This window comes from Chinchilla lanigera, unplaced genomic scaffold (genome assembly GCF_000276665.1).
Source record: "Chinchilla lanigera isolate Chin_1 unplaced genomic scaffold, ChiLan1.0 scaffold00021, whole genome shotgun sequence".
In the NCBI taxonomy this organism is placed as follows: domain Eukaryota; kingdom Metazoa; phylum Chordata; class Mammalia; order Rodentia; family Chinchillidae; genus Chinchilla; species Chinchilla lanigera.
In genome coordinates, this window is record NW_004955422.1 from 13,815,720 (window position 1) to 13,828,187 (window position 12,468).

Below are 12,468 nucleotides of genomic sequence, written 5' to 3' on the forward strand. Positions count from 1 at the left end.
CGGGGGCAGCAGTCCTTTTGCTGCGGCCTGGGGAGGCTGAACTGGACCTGGAGCGATGCACCTTCTTCTCATGCTCCTGGAGGACCTGGGGAGAAGGAAGGACCCAATTTTGGGTGCAGCAGGGACGGGTGCTGGGGTCACTTCCTGCCTGCACCCCCAGAAACCCCACCTCAGTGGCCAAATGGGTGTCATGCTGACCGCTGACCTCACGGGGGCGCAGGAGACAACAACATATCCACCCCGTGGCGAGGTAATCTTAACTGCTGGAGCCTCCAAGACTGAACTAGCTCTGTGAGGCTCCTCCAAATCCTCCCAGAGACTAGCCAGCCTACCCTGCCAGGGTTGCCGATGAGCACCCCGAAGCCTGCAGTCCCTCTTGCCTCTGACCGTCTTTCACTCCCCTCCGGCTCTCTCTACCTCTCCAGGGCCAGGCTTTGGAGATGATGATCTTAGGCCCACCCAAGACAAGAAGCCCTGGTCAGTCTGTACATCTGGGGGCAGCTGCTGGGTGGGGAGGGGGACAGGGGCAGTGCAGCTGGGACTCAGGCTCACAAGCAGCAAAGGGAGCTGGGAGCCCTGGGAAAGCCTGGGAAGGAGGAGACCACTGCCCAGGAGCCTGGGAGAGGCTGGGACTGGACAGACGCTGTTGGTGTTCAGGGCCTCAGAGCTAGCTGGAGGCCGCTGCCGGGGTAGGGGTGGTGCAGCTGGGCAGGGAGGGGGTGGTGGTAAGACTCAGTGGCAGAACTGAGAGGCAAATGGGGCAGGGGTGGATAGGCCAAGGGGGTCCAGGGATGTTTAGGAGGTAGATGGGGGGATTGTACAGGAGCAGTGTGGGGGTCAGCAGAGGCACCCACCCAGGGACTGTTTAGAAGAGGCAACTGAACAGGGTAGCTAGAGAAGCCTTCTGTGGTCTGTGGCAGAGACAAACCTCCACCCTCCCTTCCCAGCACTGGGGAGCCATGGAGGATTGCTGAGCAATGGCAACCTAGCCAGGTGCTACATGGGAAAGTGGAAACATCTACCTTTCACCTCCAGTTCCCCAAAGAGTCCCCCAAGGGTCACACCCCAGGTCTGGCCTGCCCAGGGGAGCCAGCTGTCCCATCACTGCTGGGCTTGTCACTCACTGCTGACTTTTATGTGTCCTACTGCAGGACACTCCCTAATCCCTTCCTCCCAGCAGTGGCCAGGCTCGGGGCTGAGGTGACTTTCCCAAGGGAAGTTTGCACAGCAAAGACAGAAGCAAAACCAGAAGCAAGGAGGGACTTGAAGGATCAGACAGGGTCAGCCTTGGGCCTGACCCCACATCACCACTCCCAGACCTCAGGTTCTCCACCAGCCCATACCAACAGCTACCTTCCCTTCTCTAAAGGTCTGCCCCAAAGTAGATATGGCACAGCTGTGACCTAAAGGACCCAATAGACTCTGGCTTCTCAGCCTCTGCTACCTGTGGGGCAGAACAGCGGAGAGACACTGAGGCAGAGAATGCCAGTGGCTACGGCTGAGTCAGGGCCCACACCCAGGTCTCTGAATCACTACGGTCACCTCTAGGTTATGTTTCTGAGACCAAGAAGTGCTCTGCACTCCCGGCATGTCCTCCCAGGCCTCAGTTTCTCCATGTGCTCTCAGCTCCTGGATTGCTGGAGGTGCCATTTGTGATCCCAGCACTGCATGGAATTGAGGCAGGGCCCAGTGATGGAAGAAGTTCTACTCCTCTTGGCAGACCTGGGCTCCCCAGCCTGGTGGTTTGATCTGAGAGGGGGAAGGCTTGAGTCTGGTTCCCGTGCAGCCCGGAGTAGCCAGGAGGACGTACTGGGTCCCAGTCTTTTCCATTCTGTATCTTCCTTGAGCAGAGTATGGCCGGGGCAGAGAACCCTGGTGGAGTTGGGGACGGGGGAATGGCACCAAGACAAGGCAGGGGCTGGGTGTAGGTGGGAGAACAGGAACGGCCTGATAGACAGACATAGGTGAGTAGACTTGGCGGGTTTCCCTGCTGGCCACGAGGCCTGGAGACCGGGAGGGGAGCCTTTTTGTGATCAAAAGCTGCCTTATCAAATTTGCTTTTCTCTAACCTTTGCTTCCCAGCTTGTGCAATGCCCCTCCCTGTGGCCTTCACCTTCGTCTGGGGGCCACGGCTCACAGCAGCCCCCTGGGACGCGCTGCCTCAGGCAGCTGGAGGGACAGCCTGAGCCCCTCACTGGGGCTGCTGTGGGGAGGAGGCCACTGCTGCCACCTGCTCGTGTCAGTCAGCCCAGCCTGCTGCCCCAGGGCCTGGTGGGCAGCGGTGGGTGGGATGGGATAAGAGGCAGGCGGGTTTCTGTGGGGCTCAGCTTTCTAGACCAGGGCTGGGGCTGAGGCAGAGTAGTGGTTGGGGCAAGGGTGGGGTGGGGAGATGGCCCAGGTTGGAACCGGTGGAGAGGCTCAGTCCTGTGGGTGTTTGGGTCTATGGAGGGGCCTATGAGGGGCCTCCTTTGTTTGCTAATGTGAGCCACTTGAAATTCTTCTTAAATCAGCAAATCTTCATTCTCCTCCAACAGAATTTGGCTTATGGAAAATACCCAGAAGGCAGATACAAGGAGGCCCAAGGTGAAGGAGAAGCCAGGAGGAGCAGAGGCTGAGGTGGGGGAGGGGAGGGAGCAAAGATGGCTGCGGCCAGGATCGGGGCCAGAAGGCTCTTACAGCCATACTTCGAGGGTGAGAGGTTGCGGATAAGTAAGGCCTGGGGAAGGACCACCTGGGAGGCCACTCCAGGGCAGCACATTGTTCCCAGGCTTTCTTGATGGCTCCTGCTGTGGGGAAGGGCAGCCCAGAAGCCTCTTGATGCTCCTGTGCTTTCTGCAGAGGCTGCTAGAGAGAGGAGAGGGCTCTGAGCTGTGCACCTGGCCCTGAGGGACCCAGGCATCCCCGGTCCCTGGGAGCTCCCAGGTATGCACAGCCCTTCTGCTGGGAGCTCTCCTGAGTTGCCCAACACCCCTGAGACACGGCTGTCTCCTGATGAACAGACGGGGAGACTAAGGACTTCTTTTGCTCATGGCCCTCAGATACATGTACACCCAGGGAAGAACGAGTGACACACATTAAGGGCTCAGCCACAAAGGTAAAAAGCCTGTGAGAGCATCCAGTCCATCCCGGACATTCTCAGAAATACAAGCAAGGAACACAGCATGGAGCCCAGCACCAGGAGGTAAGTAAATCCTATAGCATGACAGCAAAGATCCTGTAATTACCCGTGAGCTCTGCTAGCACTGCACGTGTCCCCAGAGTACCTGCCAAATATGTGGCCCAAAGGAAGGGCCTGACACTGTGCCTAGCCTGTAACCGAGGTCCTCAGAAGTGAAGGTGGAGCAGTTGGGCCAGATCTGCGCAGTGGGAGCAGAAGACCACTGTCTCCTCCACATTCTCCACCCTCCACCCTCCACTCTCCACTCTCGGTCTTCCATCTGCCATCTTCCACTCCACCCTCCACCTTCTACCCTCCACTCTCTGCCCTTCAGTCTCCATGCTTCATCCTCTGCTCTCTGCCCTCTACTTTCCACCTCCATCCTCCATCCAATGCCCTCCATCCTTCACTCTTCACGCTCTGTCTTCAGTCCATATTTCATCTTTGTTCTCCACACTCCACTCTTTAGTCTGCAGTCACCATACTCCATTTTCCATTGCTGCTTCCCTGTCTTCCATTCCACACACTCTGTTCTTCTCTATATTCTCCATTCCTCATTCTCTACACATTGTTCTCATTCTTTTCCATATCCTATTCATCATGCTCTAAAACCTATACAGTGTGACCTATACTTTACATGCTACTATCCATTGTCCATGTTCCCTGCACTATAATCCCTTAGCTAGGTGCCATTTATGAACACTCATGCATCTTCCATATTCTACTTTATTCATTATCTGCATGCCATTCTCCATCCTTCACAACCTGCACTCCGTTCTTCATCCTCCATGTTCCTTATGTTAGTCACCATAGCCCATTTTACATTCTTCATACTTCAACCTTTGTTCTCAATATTCCCTCTTTACTTTTTCCATACTCCATTTTTATATGCCCTGCTCAATTTTACACTCCAGTCATGACACTCTATACCTTATTCCTGTGATTTACCCTCCATTTGACACTCTCCTTTTCCCATACTCCATTCTTTATATTTCATTCTTTGTACTCCCTTTAATATACTTCATTCTTCACCTTCCTTATCTCATTCTTCACGTCCCATTCTCTATTTTCCATTCTCCTTATATCACTCGCCATGTGGCATTTCCACTCTGAACATCATAATCCATTCCTCATGCTCAGTATCCACAGTATCCACTGTATACTCTATTTTCTAATCACTGACCCTATACACCATAGTCTTTTGTCCACTTTAAGTTCTGATTTATTTTCTCTCTATTCACCTTGTTCCATTATATATTCTCTATATTCCATATCTCATACTCCATTTTCTATTTGGTATATTCTAGTCTCTTCTCCAGATCTCATACTTCAGTACCATTATGCCATATTCTGTGCTTTATTTTCTAACCTAATTTCTCCATACTGCATTCTCTACATATATTTCCCATGTTCCATAAACCTTTGTCCTAACCCCATAACCCATTCCACCCATGACTCACCGTTCCCCATCTCGATTACTGATATTCCTTGCTATTCTCCATACGCCATTGTCCTCATTTTGTATCCCCATCTTCATTCTTCATGTTCTGTATCCGTATCTCTGCACTGCGTGTAGTATTTCATACATCACTCTTCATTTTCTATGTTCCGTTTTCATCTGCATTATCCATTCTTATAATCCTTACTGAATCACTACACTATTTTCTATTCTCCGTACTACATACACCATGCTCCAACACTATATTCCCCATTTGACATTCCACTGCAGCACCATTCTACATGCTCCATAATCATGTCAACCTCTTTCTCTGTTCTCCACTCCATCCTTCATTCTTTAGGCTTTTTGTTCATTTTTCACACCTCACGGTCCATTCTCCATACTCCATATTTCATTTCCGTACTCCAGGCATCACATTTCATTTTCATTCTTATTTTCCTATTATTCTTCTTTATTCTTCTTTCTTCATACTGTATGCTCCACTTCTGTAATCTATACATCATTCCCCATCACTCAATACTGTGTTATCTATACATCACTTTCTACTGTTACATCTGGCCAAGGTGTCTCTGAGTGACCACCTCTCTTTGGGTCCTTGTTGTCACTCCAGAGAAGAATAAAGGAGAGGGATTCTTAGTAGAAAATAGGAGAGTCAAGACTGGTATAGTGGGGAGTAAAAGTTTATTTAAAGTGTGGCAAGTGTGGAGAGAGCAGAAGGGAAACTAGCAGCAGAATGATGCTATAACATAGGGACCATCCTGCTCAAGATGCTCAGTAAGTGTAAGATGTGCTTCATACTTACAGCGGTGAGCTGGTTTCTAAAAATGACTGTGGCCAGGCATGGTGGCACACACCTGTAATCCCAGCACTTGGGAGGCTGAGGCAGGAGGATTGTCGCGAGTTCGAGACCAGCCTGAGCCACAAAGTGAGCTCAAGGCCAGCCTGAACTGCATAGTAAGACCCTGCCTCAAAAAGACAAAAACAAAAACAAACAAACAAAAAAAAGACTGTTTCACTGATTGGTGGTCCAGGCCACTCTTGGCCTTTGTTTCTGGGAAGGGGCAATGTCAGCATAGGTAAATGTAACATTTTTGTAAGGGTACAGTAGGGTACATTTTCTCAAGGACACGGTACATGATATGCATGTGATGATCTTACAATCGTCAGCCACAGATAAGCATGTGATGATTTTACAGTGCTAATCACTGGATTTTCGTCCTGTGTTTTTCCTATGTACCTCTACCCCTATGCTATATGCCACATGTTTTTGCCCTTTTTTTTTTTTTTTTGGTACGGGAATTGAATTCAGTACCTTGCACTTGCCAGGCAGGCACTTATACCACTGAGCTATATCCCCAACCCCATGATTTTATATATATTTCACACTCCAGTCTTTATACTTCCTTTGTATCCACACACTGTTCTCCACGCTCTGTTTCTTTTTTTTGGTTTTTCTCCGGCACCGGGAACCGAACTCACGACCTTGCGCTTGCCAGGCAGGCGCTTTGCCGCTGAGCTAAATCCTCAGTCCCCACGCTCTGTTTCTTAACGTTCTATTCTCCAGCTCCTCATTCCAATCTCCGTTGTACACTCTCCGTTCTCCATGTTCCTTTCTCCACTCTTCATTCTTTATTCCCCATGCCTCTTGCTTCTTTCACGTGCTCCATTTTCTGTTATCTGCACTCCATATTCAATGACATGGTCTCCATATTTCATTCTCTGTACTGTGTACACCATGCTCTATTTCAGCTCTCATATTCTATGCTTCGTTCTCCACAGTCTACACTTCACACTACAGTCTCCAAACAACAGTCTGCATTCAACACCCTCCACATTCCATTCTCAGGTTTCCACATTTCATTCTGCCTTACGTATTCAATATCCCACTCCCCACACTCTATTCTCTATATTACATTCCCTATGTACATTCTCCGTTCTTTAATTCTATACTCCAGACCTACACATCCACAACCCATTCTCCGTATCCTGTCTCCATATGCCGTCCCCCATTATCCTATTTCCCTCTTATTTTCCATACTCTTTTCTCCACTCTTAATTATCCATACACTGTACTCCAATCTCCATGTTCTACTCTTGATTCTCCATTTTTACATACATTATTTTTAAAAATTCTATCATCCCCTCCTGATTTTCCATTTAGCATTCTCCATACTCTGTTCTTCACATTCAATGCTCCATTCTCCATTTTTATTCTTCATTCTCTGTTCTTCACACTCCATTAACCATATTCTATATTCCCATCCTCCACATTCTAGTCTATGCTTTGCATAACCATTCTCATTCTCTACGTTTGTATGCAAATCCCCAACCCCTTATGCCATACTCCATACTGCATTCTTCATTCTCCACACTCCGCACTTCATTGTCCACACCTAGCTCTACTTTCTAACCTTCAGGCTCTATTGCCTATCTCCATTCTGCATGCCACTCCCCATGTACCTACTCCCTTCTTTATTTTCTGTCCTCTACACTATATACTTTAATTCTTCCCCCGTAGTCTATATTCCATTTTCATCCTCTATTCTCCTTTCTCTATTTTCCATCCAGTAATCTCCAATTTCCACATACATTCTCTACTCCCACAATTTCTACATGCCATCGTATATTCTCCCGCTATGTTCTCTTATTGACATTCTGTACTCCATTATATTGAAATTATCCATGTTTTATATTACATTCTTCATTCACCATGCAGGATAACCCATCTCCATACTCCATTCACCTTCCACCAGATTCTGTACTCCATTCTCTGTTGTTCCTGCTCCATTACCTGTACTCCATCCTAGTTGCTTTGTTCTGCATACTCCAACTTCCTTCACCATTGTTCATATTCCACTCTCCATAACCCACATGGAGTATTGAATCTCCTATTCTCCATATTCTATATCCTACACTCAAGATGCCATTTTCACTTTTTTTTTTTTAAGACAGGGTCTTGCTGTGTAGTTCAGGCTGGCCTTAAATTTACTGTGTAGCCCAGGATGGCCTAAAACTGACAGTGATCCTCTGCCTCAGCCTCCTGAGTGCTGAGATCACAGATGTGACCCATCATGCCTGGCTTGCCGTTTCCACTTTTTTTCCTTTGAAACAGTCTCACTGTGCAGTTTAGGCTAGTTTTGAATTCACTATGTAGCCCAGACTGGCCTCAAACTCATAGAAATTATCCTGCATTAGCCTTTTGAGTGCTGGGATTACAGGGGTGTGCCACCACACCCACCTTGCTATTCCCACTTCTTTTTTTTTTTTTCTAGTACTGGGAATTGAACTCAGGACCTTGTTCTTGCCAGGCAGGCACTGGTTGTGGTACATCCCTGGCCCTTTTGTTTGTTTTTGGGACAGGGTCTCACTATGTAGTTCAGGCTGGTCTTGAACTCATTGTGTAGCCCAGGCTGGTCTTAAACTCACGACGATCCTACTGCTTCAGTCTCCTGAGTGGTGGAATGACAGGCATGTGCCACCATGCCTACTGCCATTCTCACTTCTTAAGCCATTTTCTATGATCCACATGCCATACACCACACACTATTCTCCACACTCCGTATCATTGTCTATATCTACGTTATGGTTTGTGTCTGGGTGCCCCCGCAAAGACACATGCAGTCACGGGGTGGGCTTTAGAGTTTATGATTGACTCATGGGTGTGAGTGCTTCATCTGCCCTGGGGAGGATAGTTTGCCTATGTAAGGGAGAGAAAGAGGTTGCTTAATGCCACTTCTCCCCTTTCGCTCTTGTTGCTTTTGTTGTTCTGCCACCATGAACTGTTGCCCTTTGCCATGTGCCACCCTGCCTTGGAGCCAGCCAAGTACGTACTGAAACCGCCACACACTGTAAGATAAATAAACCTTTCCTTCCTTAGTTCTGAGTGTCAGGTATTTTGTCTCAGCAACAAGAGAAATGTAACCAAGACAATCTATAATCTAGTCTCTATTTATAATCTATTTTCCAATCTCTGTTCTCCCTAACAGAATCTTCATCCTCCATAGTTCATTGTTCATGGTCCATGTTCTATTCCATATTCTCCATTTTCCAGCTCCACAGCCATAGAACTATTCATTCTCCACTGCATCCTCCGCCCTTCATACCCCATTTCCATATTCCTTGCTCCACTCTCCCTTCTACTTACTTCAAACTGTCTTCTCTGTATTACATTCCTCAGACTCTACACTTCACACTACATACTTTTTCTTTGTACTCCATGCCCTGTTCTGTGCTATCAAGTTTTTATCCTCAATCACCATTCTCCATGCCGTAATCCATATTCTGTACATTATATCTGTATTATGCACAGGGCACTCCGTTCTTCATATTAATTCTCCTCTATTTACTGTCTATTGTTCTTACTCCATTTGCTGTACTCCATCCTATATTCTCCACTCCACTGTCTACATGTTGTACTCTCTCTCCCTTCCATATGCCCCATATGCCACGATCCACTCTTTATTTGTTATTCTTATTACACTCACCACGTTCTATATCTCATACTTCATTATCCATTCTACATACTCCATTCTCTATACTGTCCATACTCCACACTCCAGCTCTTTACTGCATCCCACATGAACATTGTCATATTACCTATACCACTTCCTATGCTACACATTCCAAGCCCTATGCCATAAACAATTTTGCATCGGTCATGCACTATATTTCACATCCCATACTCCATTCTTCATGTATTATTCTCTATTTTCCTTACTCTATTTGTCAAACTCCATTCTGTATTTTCCATACTCTATAATTGATACTCTGTTCTCTGCTCCTCATGCTAAAGACTTCACCCTTCGTACTCTGTAACCCACACTCCATATTCTATATTTCATTATCCTTCTTTGTACTACATTCCACATTTGCCATCTTTGTCAAACATTCTCTGTATGTATTCTCATTCGCTGTGCCCACTCTTTATGACCCTTTCCCAATATTCCTTTTCCATACTTCATTGTCTACATTCTGTGTTCCATTTCCATTTCCATGCTCCACACTTCACATACCATACTATAGATTACATACATAATTCACCATTTTCTATGCTTTATTTTCAATATCCAAACTCCATTTTCCAGTCTCCTTACACAAATCATATGCCATTCTCCACCCTTCATAATGCATCACAGTGATCTATTCTCCAAACTTCATTCTCCATTCTGAATATTCTATTCTCCCTATTTTGTATGGCACTGCCATACTCTGTTCTCTACGTCATACTCCATTCTTCACATTCTATAGTCCATTCTTTATTCACTCTTCTCTGGTCTCTGTTCTCCACACTCCACATTCCAGTCTCCATCAGCATTTCCAGTAGGACATATCTCACCCTCTGTCCTGAATCTATATTCTTTGTACTCCATATTGCATTGTCTGTCTCCGTGTTCTGTACTCCGTGCACCGTACTCCACCCTGCACTTGCTTCTCACTCTCCACACTCCACTCACATAGCTGCACTCCATTCCCAGTACTCCACGCTCCACTCCATTCTTACTTCCTTTTCTTCACATTGCTGGGAATTGAACCCAGGATCTTGCATATGCCAGGCAAGCACTCTACCACTGATCTACACCTCCAGCCTCTGCTATCTAAGTTTTTATTCCTCATGCTCTTTTTTTCATTTTCCGTACCGCATCATCTATCCTTTATTTCTTTCTCCATATTCAGTATCCCGTACACCATTCTCTACACTTCTTTCTCATTCCTACATTTTCCCATTCTCCATGCTGTACTATCCTTGTTCTGCACTTCATTCTCTGTACTCCATACATTGTATTCCTTTTCACTTCAGTATCCTTTCCCTGCACTCTGTATTCCATTTCTGTAAACTATACTCCATTCTCCATATCTGTTCTAGATATTATATAGTCAATTGTCTAAATCATGTTCACTTCCCACAGTCCAGTCTTTATTTTTATTTTCCATTCTCCTCACTCTTTTCAATATAATTCACTTTTCCACTGCCTCTACTACATACCCCATTATTCATTCTCTGTATTCCATTCTTCACTCTCCCTTCTCCATATTGCGTACTAAATATACTGTGTTCTACTCTATTCTCTATTCCCCTTCCTCATATTCTGCACTCATACTCTGCTCCATACTACAATCTCCATCCTCCATACTGTTATCCATATTCTGTACACTCTTCTCCTATTGCATCCCCTTTCTCCACTCTCTGTCCCCCAATTCCACACTCTCTCCTTCAATCTGCATTATTCACACTCCATATTTTTACACTACATTTCTTTATAAATTTTTTTTTGTCTTTTTGAGACAGGATCTCATTATGAAGTTCAGATTGCTTTTGAACTCACTTTGTAGCCCAGGCTGGCCTCAAACTCACAACGATGCTCCTGCCTCAGCCTCCTGAGTGCCGGGATTGCAGGCGTGCGCCACTACGCCTGGCTACACTATACTTCTTATGCCATCTCTATCTTCCTATCTTCATACTCTCTTCTCTATATTTGATTCTCTATTATCCATACCTTTTCTCCGTTCTTTATTTCCACACTCATACTTTAATCTCTAATCTCTACATTCTATTGTCCATTTTCCATCCTCTATGCTCCATTTTGCATATGGATATTTTTTCTCCAAATACCATACTTCATTCATCAACTCTCCATGTTGTTCTCCCTTCTCCCTACTCTGTTCTTCACACTCCATTCACCATGCTTGATACTTTCAATTTTCCACTCCCGTGCTCCATTCATCAATCTGTATAATTACTCTCCACATTCCATTCTCACGCTCTCGGTTTACATTTTTCATTCTCCACATCCCATGCACCTTACTGTGGCTTCACATTGTGTTACCCCTACTCCAGACTCCCTTCTGTACACTTCCCACTCCACATACCATACTCCACTGTTCACTTCATCCTCTGTATTCTGTTCCTCATATACCATCCTTGATTCACCATAATTCATTCACTATATCTACACCTTATATTTCTTTTGTGTGCATTTTTAAAGATAAGGTCTCACTCTGTAGGTGAGGCTCTCCTCAAACTTGCTCTGTAATCCAGGTTGGCCTCAAACCTCCAATCCTCCTGTCTCAGCCTCCTGACACATGCATCACCACATCTGGCTTCCATAGGTCATTCTTAACTTTCTGCTTCCCACACTGTTCTCTGGTCTATACATTCATTCTCTGTATTACATTTTCCACACTCCAAGTTCCATACCCCGTACTGCCTTACCCCTTCTCCATCCTCCTTTCTCTTTTTAATTTTTAAAACATCTTTGTTTGTACATATTTGCAGCACCCAATGATTACATTCATTTTGGGGATTTGGTACCTGCACATAACACATCTTAGTGCTTTTTGTTTCCCTTCTTCTCCCCTCTGTCCCTTTCCTCCATCCTCCTCCTTTCTCCATACTATGTATAGCACACAGCATACATTGTCCGTTCTATGCTTTGTTTGCCATAAGCCATTTCCACCCTCCACACTTCGTTCTATTGTCTCTGTATTCTATTTCCGCTATTGTTCCTCCATACCCAGCTCGATTCTTTCACTCTATTCTTGATACTCTACTTTCCATTCTCTCTCTTCCGCATTCCCTAGTCTGTAGTCCATGTCCTACCTTTATTCTCCATATTCCATTCTACATAACCATTTTCTCCTTCCATACTTCATTGTTATTTTGTTTCCCATACTCCATTTTTTTATTCTTTAAACTCCATACTCTATATATCACACTAGATTTTCTATTGTTGTTATACTCCACAGTGGTCTCCAAACACTATGCTCCAACCTCTATTCTCCATATTCCATTCTTCACTCTATTATTCAAACTTCATTCTCTACTTTATTATTCAATCTCTATATTCCTTTGTAC

The 12,468-nt window shown here is 45.7% G+C and overlaps 1 long non-coding RNA gene across 3 annotated transcripts in view; it reads left to right on the top strand.

Annotated features, from left to right (window-relative positions):
* Positions 1-276: 276 nt before the first annotated feature.
* LOC102004288 overlaps positions 277-12,468 on the top strand; it is a 23,966-nt gene continuing 11,774 nt past the window's right edge. The window contains exons 1-3 of one of the 3 annotated variants that reach the window (XR_260874.1): positions 277-477; positions 2,839-2,922; positions 3,039-3,181. This is a non-coding gene — a long non-coding RNA (uncharacterized LOC102004288). Of the gene's footprint in view, positions 478-2,165; positions 2,239-2,838; positions 2,923-3,038; positions 3,182-12,468 lie in introns of those variants that run through there. The other 2 variants (XR_001233902.1, XR_260875.1) reach the window with 2 other exon arrangements.